General features: G+C 45.9%; 1 long non-coding RNA gene across 1 annotated transcript in view; it reads right to left on the bottom strand.

Annotated features, from left to right (window-relative positions):
- LOC122929072 overlaps nucleotides 1–12,181 on the bottom strand; it is a 50,344-nt gene that overhangs the window by 33,439 nt on the left and 4,724 nt on the right. Inside the window, exon 2 of the long non-coding RNA XR_006387953.1 lies at nucleotides 9,013–9,139. This is a non-coding gene — a long non-coding RNA (uncharacterized LOC122929072). The remainder of the gene's footprint in view (nucleotides 1–9,012; nucleotides 9,140–12,181) is intronic.

Here is a 12,181-nt window from a genome sequence, read left to right as displayed (position 1 = left end):
ACAAAGAAGACCAGGGTCTGATGATCAAAAGTATAATTCCACTGCAGTCTCTCTCCCCATAGCAGGGTGGGTGGAGGCTCCCTGGTGGCAAGACAAACAATAATGCAAGTAGTGTTGATTATAATAGTAGTATATGCTGTGATTAAGCTTATGTTTATGTGCACCAACGGGTTCTGTACCAACAGGAGAAACTACCAGGATTATTGAGAGGTCTTGGGAACGGCATCAATACCTGAGAGGGAATCTGTCCTCCGGCTGGCAGTTGGACCTATCCCACCTAAAGTACCTCTGGGTTAAGATGTCAGTTCCAAGATATCTCAAAATTGGGGCAATGTGAGGGATGAGAATCCATTTTGTATAAATACGTCCTCCATCTTGTTCATATGTGGAAAATTACTGAGACGGCTGCGAAGGATGAGTGGGGTGGGGAGTCTTTGTGTATCCTAGCTTCAAGGCCAGGGTAAGGCAGCTCCCTGGCTCCCCTTATCAGAGTTTGATGTCCAAGAATGTTATGTTTTGGTTTCTCAGTTTCACGGAAACTTCTTAATTAATTAGAATTCTTTTAGTATGATGCGAAAGTATTACCTTTTATGAATAACCAATCGAATCATTTGTTTCGATTTCCACCCTCTTGGTGGTGTGCCAGATTTGTCTGTTGTTATCTATAGTGTTATAGAAATGTATGCTTTTTATGGAATAAAGGAGAGAGAGAGGATTTGATTCAGCAAGTATGTCTGTGTCAGCTCCCTCTGAGCGCTCATCAACAAAACTTCAACTGGCATCCCGACAATCATAGAGATGGGGGTTTTGTCCCAACAGGGGCCAGCTGTTCCGTTCCGCAAAACACGTATCACTCAGGGTAGCGTTAGGGCCCTTTCACACTTGCGTTGTTCTTTTCCGGAATAGAGTTCCGTCGTCGGGGCTCTATGCCGGAAGAATCCTGATCAGGATTATCCCCATGCATTCTGAATGGAGAGAAATCCGTTCAGGATGCATCAGGATGTCTTCAGTTCCGGAACGGAACGTTTTTTGGCCGGAGAAAATACCGCAGCATGCTGCGCCTTTTGCTCTGGCCAAAAATCCTGAAGACTTGCCGCAAGGCTGGATCCGGAATTAATGCCCATTGAAAGGCATTAATCCGGATCCGGCCTTAAGCTAAACGTCGTTTCGGCGCATTACCGGATCCGACGTTTAGCTTTTTCTGAATGGTTACTATGGCTGCCAGGACGCTAAAGTCCTGGCAGCCATGGTAAAGTGTAGCGGGGAGCGGGGGAGCAGTATACTTACCGTCCGTGCGGCTCCCGGGGCGCTCCAGAGTGACGTCAGGGCGTCCCACGCGCATGGATGACGTGATCGCATGGATCACGTCATCCATGCGCATGGGGCGCTCTGACGTCATTCTGGAGCGCCCCGGGAGCCGCACGGACGGTAAGTATACTGCTCCCCCGCTCCCCACTACTACTATGGCAACCAGGACTTTAATAGCGTCCTGGCTGCCATAGTAACACTGAACGCATTTTGAAGACGAATCAGTCTTCAAATGCTTTCAGTTCACTAGCGGTGTTACGGATCCGGCGGGCACTTCCAGCAAATGGAGTACACGACGGATCCGGACAACGCAAGTGTGAAAGAGGCCTTAGATACACCAGCTCAGCACAGAGTATCACATTGAAGAGTAGATTCATCCACAGGAAATGAATGACTCCAGAATCGACCACTTTCCGGAAACGTGCGTTAGGTCCCTACTGTTGACTCTCCGCTCCTTCCTGCTCAATAGCCATGAAGTGAGAGCAACCAAGTCCTTAAAGGGTTGTTTTTGTTTTTTTGTTTTTTATTATCTCCCATCCCACCCAACGGTACCTGTGAAAAAATCCATATTTACCTGCTCCCTGCCACTCCGTAGGTCCAGGGCTATATTGGCTGGACTTTCAGTCCCCGCCTATCAACATCCTCATGGACAAGGTCACGTGTGCCGTTGCAGCCAAGCGGTGACACGCCCCCAAGCGGCACATGACCCAACTTTGGAACACGTCACAGCTGAGGTCAGTCATTGTCTGCAGTGGAGCACGTGATCCGGTCCATGCAGAAGTAGACAGGCGGGGACGGGAGCCAGAGCACCGGAGCGGAGGGGAGCAGTATAGATCACGTCAAAAATAAAACCCTGGACAACCCCTTTAAGTAACACACATCTCCCTTCACTTTACTTTTCTTCACAGCCCAAGAGCATTTATTTGTCAGTCAAACGCTCAAAAAAAGATGGAGAATCTCCTGCCCCGCGTCTTGCATTTCCTTATTTCCCTCACACTGAAGGTGCTGCCGGGGTGATAAGCAGGGGCACCACTTTTCTTAATTGTCTTAATTTTCTTCAATGCACAAATAAAATTCCAAAATATCTGCATGAAAACAGAACGGCTAGACGGAGGCGCGCTTCCTTATCAGAGCCGCCTGCCAGTCACCGCGCCTGCGGAAGGTATTATTATTATTTGTGGAGAGGAGACATTCCTGCCAGGGAGAGGTTTCTCTCTTATTTTTTATTTTTTAATTAGGATTTTTTGCAGTTTCTCGGTTGAATCCACATTGATAAACCTCATACGGGAGCTGTTCCAGGACTCGGTGGATGTGGGTGGGGGTGGGAGTATGACCGAGACCGAGCCAAGACAGACACAGCAGATATGAGCCCAGCCATTTACATGTAGATATAATCTGCAGAGGATGAGGAGTAATCCTGTATTGTACTGATGATAAATAAGATCTCATACTCCAGTTACATCCAAAGCTGCAGACACACAGTGTGCCGCATGTAAACTTTACACAAGGCAATGCATCACAGGAGCTCAGGTAGTGTGGGTAACATATGTCTGCCAGCATATCACTGACACAAAAACCAGCATAATTGTGAACGCAGCTGTGGATGTGAATGGAGTACAAGATATGATGTAACTCAGGATCAGTACAAGATTTCAATATGATATAAAGATTATAACTAGATACGCGGTAAACTACTAAAACTGTGAATCTAGACGTGAATTGAAAAAAGAAATGTTTGCCTATGTAGTGCAGCATTAACCTCTTCCTGCCCCTATGATTTTCCATTTTTTTCATTTTAGTTTTTTACTCCAGGCCTTTCCAGGGGCCATAATGTTTTTATTTTTCCAATCACATCGCTGTGTGATGGCTTGTTTTTTGCGGGACAAGTTTCACTTTCGAATTACACCGTGTTATATTGTGTACGATGTCGTGGGAAGCTGGAAATAAATTCCAAATGGGATAAAATTGGGGAAAAACCACAATTCTGACGGTTTTATGGGGTTAGTTTTATGGGTTTAGTGATGCAAAACTAACCAGTTGCCTTCATTCTCTGAGTGAGTATGAATACAGCGATAACACATTTTAAAAAAATTTCTGTTGTTTTAATACTTATAAAAAAAAAAGGCAAATCGGCCATTTAGATTTTTTTTCCGTTATGCCATATAGAGCAAATGAATAAATAAAATCAAGATTTTTATGCTTTAATACTACTGGTGTTTTTAGATGCGGGTATACTAATGATCTTTATTTTGGTATTGTTTATTTATTTTTACCATGGGAAAAGGGTGGGGTAATTAGAATTTTTATGTTTTTAAAAACTTTTTATTTACATATTTTAACTCCCCCTGGGGGACTTTTACATGCAGTTGTCTAATCGCTCCTTCCATAGACTGCAATGATTTAACATTGTAGTCTATGGGAGATTCATTGTGTTCCTATGGAGCCCTGCCACAAGCAGGCTCTATAATAGGATCGTCGCTGTGTCCTTCATAAAGCCCGTGGCTGTCATAGAAACTAAATGGCTCCCTTGATCTTGGGGTGAGGGAACCGATTAAAGGACTGGAATGCAAAGGTCAGATGCCGTGGTGTCTGTACCAGCTTCTGAGTTGGCACCATCTTTAAAGACCCATGTACAGTGAAGGTCAGGACAGGGTTAAATAATAATGTAGAGGCTCTTGTGTAAACCTGTTTTAGGTGAAGTGATATCTATGGTTATCTGAGATTTTGATTCCATATTTCCCTCTATGGTTCCCCTATTGCAGCCTACATTTTTCATCATGTCTCTGGAGTCTCATGCTAAACTTGCCCTGAGTCCCTTCTGAGGGTAGCAAGTAATAGATCAGGGACATAGAACAGTGGTTCCCTTACACTGCAGTCTCAGTGTATTCTAGGTAATGCACTTCAGCCTGTCTCCCCTGCCTCCTGCTTGGGATAGATTTATACCTGTCAGCATTTGCAATATGAAGCTGAAACTCGTAGGATAGATTGGAGATTCTGCACACAGCATGCACAGATAGCATAGACAAGCGGTGTGAGTCTGGAAAGAGCAGTGTGAAGCTGCATCTTATAGGATACACTGGAGATTCTGCACACCGCACACACAGATAGCATAGACAGGCAGTGTGAAGTTGCATCTCATACGATATACTGGAGATTCTGCACACAACACACACAGATAGTAAGATAAAACTCCACAGATTCAAACTGCCTGTCTATACTATCTGTGTGGGCTGTGTGCAGGATCTCCAATGTATCCCATGAGCTCTAGCTTCACACTGCTCTTCCCTGACTCACACTGCTGTGAAGCTACAGTAGATCTCATAGGATACACTGGAGATACTGAGCACAGCACACAAAAAGCATAGACAGGCAAAGTCAGTGAGGCTTTATGACTCTGTTGCTAATTATTGTACGGACTCATCTAATTTATTACTGCACTCCTGATTTCTTAGGCTAGCTTCACACTAGTACTAGAGATCTGCTGGCGGTTTTCTTCTGGCCGATTCTCGGCATATTTGCCGAATTGCGGCTGGATCTCTGCCAGTCCCCATTATAGTTAATAGGGCCAGACGGAGACTTTCAAGTTTTTGGCAATGCCGGAATGCAGAGAGATCTGGCGGGCTGTTCCCTCCCGGAACAGTCTGGCGGATTTCTAGCACTAGTGTGAAACTAGCCTTAAAGAGGTTGTCCGGTCCCAAAATCAAAATTCTTTTTATGTGCTCCTAACACCCCTCAGCATCCATACATATGCCCCCAATACCTGTTTTTCATGTCCGAGCTTTCCTTCCCCCCTGGAAGACATCAGATTATCCTGGCAGATCTGTTTACTTTCTCCCCTTCTTGTTTTGTTGAATACATAACTTTATTGATACACAAGTCTGGCTGCACTGCACAGTGATGAGTCACAGGCTGGCCACGCCCCCCACTCTGCTCTGTCTGCAGCAGCTACTACATCTATAACTCCTGTGTCCATCTTTCTGCAACCAGACATGAGTCTACTTCTCACTCAGTGTCTAAATCTCATCACTGACCATCCACAGGCTCTGCCCTCACCATCTCCAGAGTGTAATAAACAGCTGGAAGCAGCAAGCACACCCAAACATATATGTATCTAATCCTATCCTGTGTGATACAGCCTGCTGAGCTGTGTATCTAAACTCATCGCTGACCGTCCACCGGCTCTTCCCTCACCATCTCCAGAGTGTGAAAAAAGGCTGGAATCGGCAAGCATGTCCAAACACATCTGTGTCTAATCCTAACATGTATGTGTGCCTGATACAGAGCTTGTTGTGTGCGATACTGCCTGCTGAGCTGTGTATCTAATACCATTTTGTATCTAAACCCTTATGCACACGACCGTATCCATTTTGCGATCCACAATTTTTGCAGTCCCATTGAGTTCTATGGATTTGAGGTCCTCATTTTGAAGACCAGAATAGGACATGTTCTATCTTTACTGGAACTGACATACGGATGTAGAGAACACACTGATGACGTCCATGTGCTTTCCACATCCGGATGTCAGTTCTGAGAAAGATAGAACATGTCCTATTCTGGTCCACATAATGCAGATCTAAAACCCAAAGAACTCAATGGGACTGAAAAAAAAAAAAAGTGAATCGCACACGGACAGTAACCTTATTTAGTGGATATGCAATTTGCAGACCGCAAAACAGATACGGTTCTGTGCACGAGCCCTATAACTTATACTCAGCACCCATAACAATGACATCCACAGTGCCTTCATAACAGTGCCATCCACAGTGCCCCCATAAGTGTCATCCACAGTGCCCCCATAACAGGGCCATCCACAGTATTCCCATAACAGTGCCATCCACACTACCCACATAACAGTGCCATCCACAGTGCATCCATAACAGTGCCATCCACAGTATACCCATAACAGTGCCATCCACACTGCCCCCATAACAGTGCCATCCACAGTGCGTCCATAACAGTGCCATCCACAGTGCGTCCATAACAGTGCCATCCACAGTGCGTCCATAACAGTGCCATCCACAGTATACCTATAACAGTGCCATCCACAGTGCATCCATAACAGTGCCATCCACAGTATACCCATAACAGTGCCATCCACACTGCCCCCATAACAGTGCCATCCACAGTGCATCCATAACAGTGCCATCCACAGTATACCCATAACAGTGCCATCCACAGTGCATCCATAACAGTGCCATCCACAGTATACCCATAACAGTGCCATCCACACTGCCCCCATAACAGTGCCATCCACACTGCCCCCATAACAGTGCCATCCACAGTGCGTCCATAACAGTGCCATCCACAGTGATCCCATAACAGTGCCATCCACAGTGCGTCCATAACAGTGCCATCCACAGTACCCCCATTCTGCTATCCATTGCCCCCCTTGTGCCATCCAGTGCCCCCTTGTTTGCCATCCAGTACCCCTGTTTGCCATCCAGTGCCCCGGTTTGCCATTCATTGCCCCCTTGTGACATCTATTGCCCCCATTGTGCCATCCAGTGCCCCTTTGTGCCATCCATTGCCCCTTGTGTCATCCATTGCCCCCATTGTGCCATCCAGTGCCCCCTGTTTGCCATCCAGTGGCCCTTTGTGCCATTCATTGCCCCCATTGTGCCATCCATTGCCCCCTGTTTGCCATCCAGTGCCCCTATTTGCCGTCCAGTGCCCCATTCTGCCATCCATTGCCCCCCTTGTGCCATCCAGGTCCCCTTGTGCCATCCATTGCCCCCTGTTTGCCATCCAAAGTGCCCCCTGGGACATGCACAGCATAGCCATCAGCCTCTGTGGCTGATTGCTATGCTGTCGCTCCTGCACAGTGCTTACATCGCGCTGTGCGGGAGTCAGTACAGGCTTCACATAGAAGCATGTACAATACAGACGGCAATCCCGCGCATGCGCACTAGCATTCAGCATAGTGCACTTGCATGGTGAGTGAGGACAGTCGGGCGGAGCTTTATTTTGCAAGAGGCGGTGACGACATTCATGACGTTCCATCTCCTGCTCATGGCAGGAAGAGAAGACCGGGAGACAAGGAGACAATCCATCTGGAGGGACCACGTGACCAGGAGGCAGATCTCAGGAACGGCTGCACTGTGGAAGGTTAGAAGTTATGAGCCCAAAAAAGGTTTAGCCGGAAATGATTTATTCATCAGCACTCTATTTATGAAAGGGCAAACAGAGGAACGAGAAGGGCAGAGCTTGGTGAGAGCGGTCTGAGAGCTGACAGGAGGGATTTATTAGACATTGAAGAAATTCTGTAGGTCACAGGAAGTCAGCCGCACAGGAGAGACTGGAAACCTGTCTACACAGGAGAGCAAGCTGTGGACTGGTGGTCAGACTGGGATCACATGACACAGCGGCCCATAATGAAAGGCTCCAACATGCATGGATGTAACAGAGCTTAGATGAACCCATGACGACGCTAGAATATTGCTGGAGACTTAGCACTGTATGTCCCCAAACATCTGTAAAGCCTCTGTAAAACAGAGGAAAATCTGCTGACAGAATTCAGAGCGGTAAAGTAAACGATTCCCAGAGCTAAACAAGACTTGACAAAAACTTTTCTAAGTATTTGACTGGCCCTAAAAGAGGCTAATTGTGCGTGTAAGAAGCTTGATAAGAGTATAAGACATCTGTCAGCGGCGTGAAAGCCCCATTAAAAGATCGTGGTCTGCGGCTCTGACAATGTTCCCAGCTAACAGGGGGAGATTGATTTTTACAGGACGCTTTAATTAAATGACAGTGTTTTCTGCAGATCCCCGGCTCGCTCTATTTCTGTAAAGGCTGTCAGACAATCTCCATCTTCAAGCCTCTCATGGAGTGTCATCTCCTGAGTACAGGACACTATGGGAATTATTACCCTGCCGTGTCTCAGACATAAAATCACTGCTCTCATTTTATAAAGGACATGCACTGATTTATAGGAGCTTTGCCTGGTTGGGGTTGTCTCTGCTGCTTCCAAAAAGTTTCTCAATGGCAGAATAAAGTATAAAAACCAAAGCTTAGCAGTGCCATGTACTAGCACCCTGTCACCCGGGCATCGTCCCCCGTCACCTTGTCATCATTCCCTGTCACTTGGGCATGATCACCTGGGAATTGTTCCCTGTGACCTGGGCATTTCCCGCTCTCGCCTGGGCATTGGAGCCTGTCACCTGGTCATTCTTCCCTGTTAACTGGGTATCATCCTCTGTTACCTCGGCATTGTCCCCTGTCATGTGGGCATTGTTCCCTGTTACCAGGGCATGATCTCCTGTCACCTGGGCATTGCTTCCTACTACCTAAGCATTGTCACATGGACCTAATCCTCTGTCACCTGGATATTGTCCTCTTACCTGAGCATTGTCACCCGATCCCTGGGCATCGTCCCCCGTTATCTGGCCATCATCCCCTATCACCTGGGCATGATGACTTAGGAATTGTTCCCCGTCACCTGGACATCCTTTGTTGTCACCTGAGCATTGTCACCTTGGCATCATTCATGGTCATCTGGGCATGGTCATTTGGGAATTGTTCCCTGTCACCTGAGCATTGTCACCTGGGCATTGTCCCCTGTCACCTGGGCATCGTTCCCTGTTACCTGGGTATTGTCATCTGTCACCCAGGCCTTGTCCCCTGTCACATAGGCATTGTTCCCTGTTAGCAGAGCACGCGTCCCGTCACCTGGGCATCATTTCCTGTCACATGGGTATTCTCTGTTACCTGAGCATTGTCCCCGTCACCTGGGCATCATCCCCTCTCACCTAGGTATTATCCTTTGCCAACTGGATATTGTTTGCTGTCACCAGGATAAACATGTTCAATGTTCAGGACATAGTAAAGATGAAGACTAAAAGAAAGGAGGAGAACGGTAACATATGAGTAGGGTTTTCTGCTACTTTTTTATTAGACTATGAGGCAAATTCATAAAAATTTAGACAGCGTGAGGGCAATATACCATTCTTTTTTGCCAGAATATTGGAGTAAAAAAGTTAGAAGTTTTGGGGCGAGTTACTCCAGTTTTGCAAGAAAAAGTTGCAAAAAAGTCGCAAACTCATTCCAGTAGGGAGCAGCATAAATAAATTCTAAAAAAAAGTGTAAGGTTTAAAGATTCGCCAAAACTTATCAAACAATGGACGGAATTCTAGGAGCAAGTGGCGTTTCTAAGCTGCCCTCGCCACCTTCCCAAAAAGGGGCATGGGGAGGGCGGGAGGAGCAGTGGCGGATCCAGAGCCTGGTCTCGGGAGGGGCACTTCCAGATTATTTTCTGTCCGCCGCCACAAAACAATGGTACTTATAGAACAGACTACACAGTGTAGCGGTATACTGTATATTGTGCGGCACAGTGTAGAGGTATACTGTATATTGTGGGGCACAGTGTAGAGGTATACTGTACATTGTGGGGCACAGTGTAGAGGTATACTGTATATTGTGTGGCACAGTGTAGAGGTATACTGTATATTGTGGGGCACAGTGTAGCGGTATACTGTATATTGTGGGGCACAGTATAGAGGTATACTGTATATTGTGGGGCACAGTGTAGCGGTATACTGTATATTGTGGGGCACAGTGTAGCGGTATACTGTATATTGTGGGGCACAGTGTAGAGGTATACTGTATATTGTGGGGCACAGTGTAGAGGTATACAGTATATTGTGGGGCACAGTGTAGAGGTATACTGTATATTGTGTGGCACAGTGTAGCGGTATACTGTATATTGTGTGGCACAGTGTAGAGGTATACTGTACATTGTGTGGCACAGTGTAGAGGTATACTGTATATTGTGGGGCACAGTGTAGAGGTATACTGTATATTGTGGGGCACAGTGTAGCGGTATACTGTATATTGTGGGGCACAGTGTAGAGGTATACTGTATATTGTGGGGCACAGTGTAGAGGTATACTGTATATTGTGTGGCACAGTGTAGAGGTATACTGTATATTGTGTGGCACAGTGTAGCGGTATACTGTATATTGTGGGGCACAGTGTAGCGGTATACTGTATATTGTGGGGCACAGTGTAGAGGTATACTGTATATTGTGGGGCACAGTGTAGAGGTATACTGTATATTGTGTGGCACAGTGTAGAGATACTGTATATTGTGGGGCACAGTGTAGAGGTATACTGTATATTGTGTGACACAGTGTAGAGGTATACTGTATATTGTGGGGCACAGTGTAGCGGTATACTGTATATTGTGGGGCACAGTGTAGAGATATACTGTATATTGTGTGACACAGTGTAGAGTTATACTGTATATTGTGCGGCACAGTGTAGAGGTATACTGTATATTGTGTGGCACAGTGTAGCGGTATACTGTATATTGTGTGGCACAGTGTAGAGGTATACTGTATATTGTGTGGCACAGTGTAGCGGTATACTGTATATTGTGTGGCACAGTGTAGAGGTATACTGTATATTGTGGGGCACAGTGTAGAGGTATACTGTATATTGTGGGGCACAGTGTAGCGGTATACTGTATATTGTGTGGCACAGTGTAGAGGTATACTGTATATTGTGTGGCACAGTGTAGCGGTATACTGTATATTGTGTAGCACAGTGTAGAGGTATACTGTATATTGTGGGGCACAGTGTAGAGGTATACTGTATATTGTGGGGCACAGTGTAGAGGTATACTGTATATTGTGTGGCACAGTGTAGCGGTATACTGTATATTGTGGGGCACAGTGTAGAGGTATACTGTATATTGTGTGGCACAGTGTAGAGGTATACTGTATATTGTGTGGCACAGTGTAGCGGTATACTGTATATTGTGGGGCACAGTGTAGCGGTATACTGTATATTGTGGGGCACAGTGTAGAGGTATACTGTATATTGTGGGGCACAGTGTAGAGGTATACTGTATATTGTGTGGCACAGTGTAGAGATCCTGTATATTGTGGGGCACAGTGTAGAGGTATACTGTATATTGTGTGACACAGTGTAGAGGTATACTGTATATTGTGGGGCACAGTGTAGCGGTATACTGTATATTGTGGGGCACAGTGTAGAGATATACTGTATATTGTGTGACACAGTGTAGAGTTATACTGTATATTGTGCGGCACAGTGTAGAGGTATACTGTATATTGTGTGGCACAGTGTAGCGGTATACTGTATATTGTGTGGCACAGTGTAGAGGTATACTGTATATTGTGTGGCACAGTGTAGCGGTATACTGTATATTGTGTGGCACAGTGTAGAGGTATACTGTATATTGTGGGGCACAGTGTAGAGGTATACTGTATATTGTGGGGCACAGTGTAGCGGTATACTGTATATTGTGTGGCACAGTGTAGAGGTATACTGTATATTGTGTGGCACAGTGTAGCGGTATACTGTATATTGTGTAGCACAGTGTAGAGGTATACTGTATATTGTGGGGCACAGTGTAGAGGTATACTGTATATTGTGGGGCACAGTGTAGAGGTATACTGTATATTGTGTGGCACAGTGTAGCGGTATACTGTATATTGTGTGGCACAGTGTAGAGGTATACTGTATATTGTGTGGCACAGTGTAGAGGTATACTGTATATTGTGGGGCACAGTATAGAGGTATACTGTATATTGTGTGGCACAGTGTAGCGGTATACTGTATATTGTGGGGCACAGTGTAGAGGTATACTGTATATTGTGGGGCACAGTGTAGAGGTATACTGTATATTGTGGGGCACAGTGTAGAGGTATACAGTATATTGTGGGGCACAGTGTAGAGGTATACTGTATATTGTGTGGCACAGTGTAGAGGTATACTGTACATTGTGTGGCACAGTGTAGAGGTATACTGTATATTGTGGGGCACAGTGTAGAGGTATACTGTATATTGTGGGGCACAGTGTAGCGGTATACTGTATATTGTGGGGCACAGTGTAGAGGTATACTGTATATTG

The sequence above is a fragment of the Bufo gargarizans genome, chromosome 2 (genome assembly GCF_014858855.1).
Source record: "Bufo gargarizans isolate SCDJY-AF-19 chromosome 2, ASM1485885v1, whole genome shotgun sequence".
NCBI classification, from domain to species: domain Eukaryota; kingdom Metazoa; phylum Chordata; class Amphibia; order Anura; family Bufonidae; genus Bufo; species Bufo gargarizans.
This window is presented reverse-complemented; position numbering and strand designations above follow the sequence as displayed.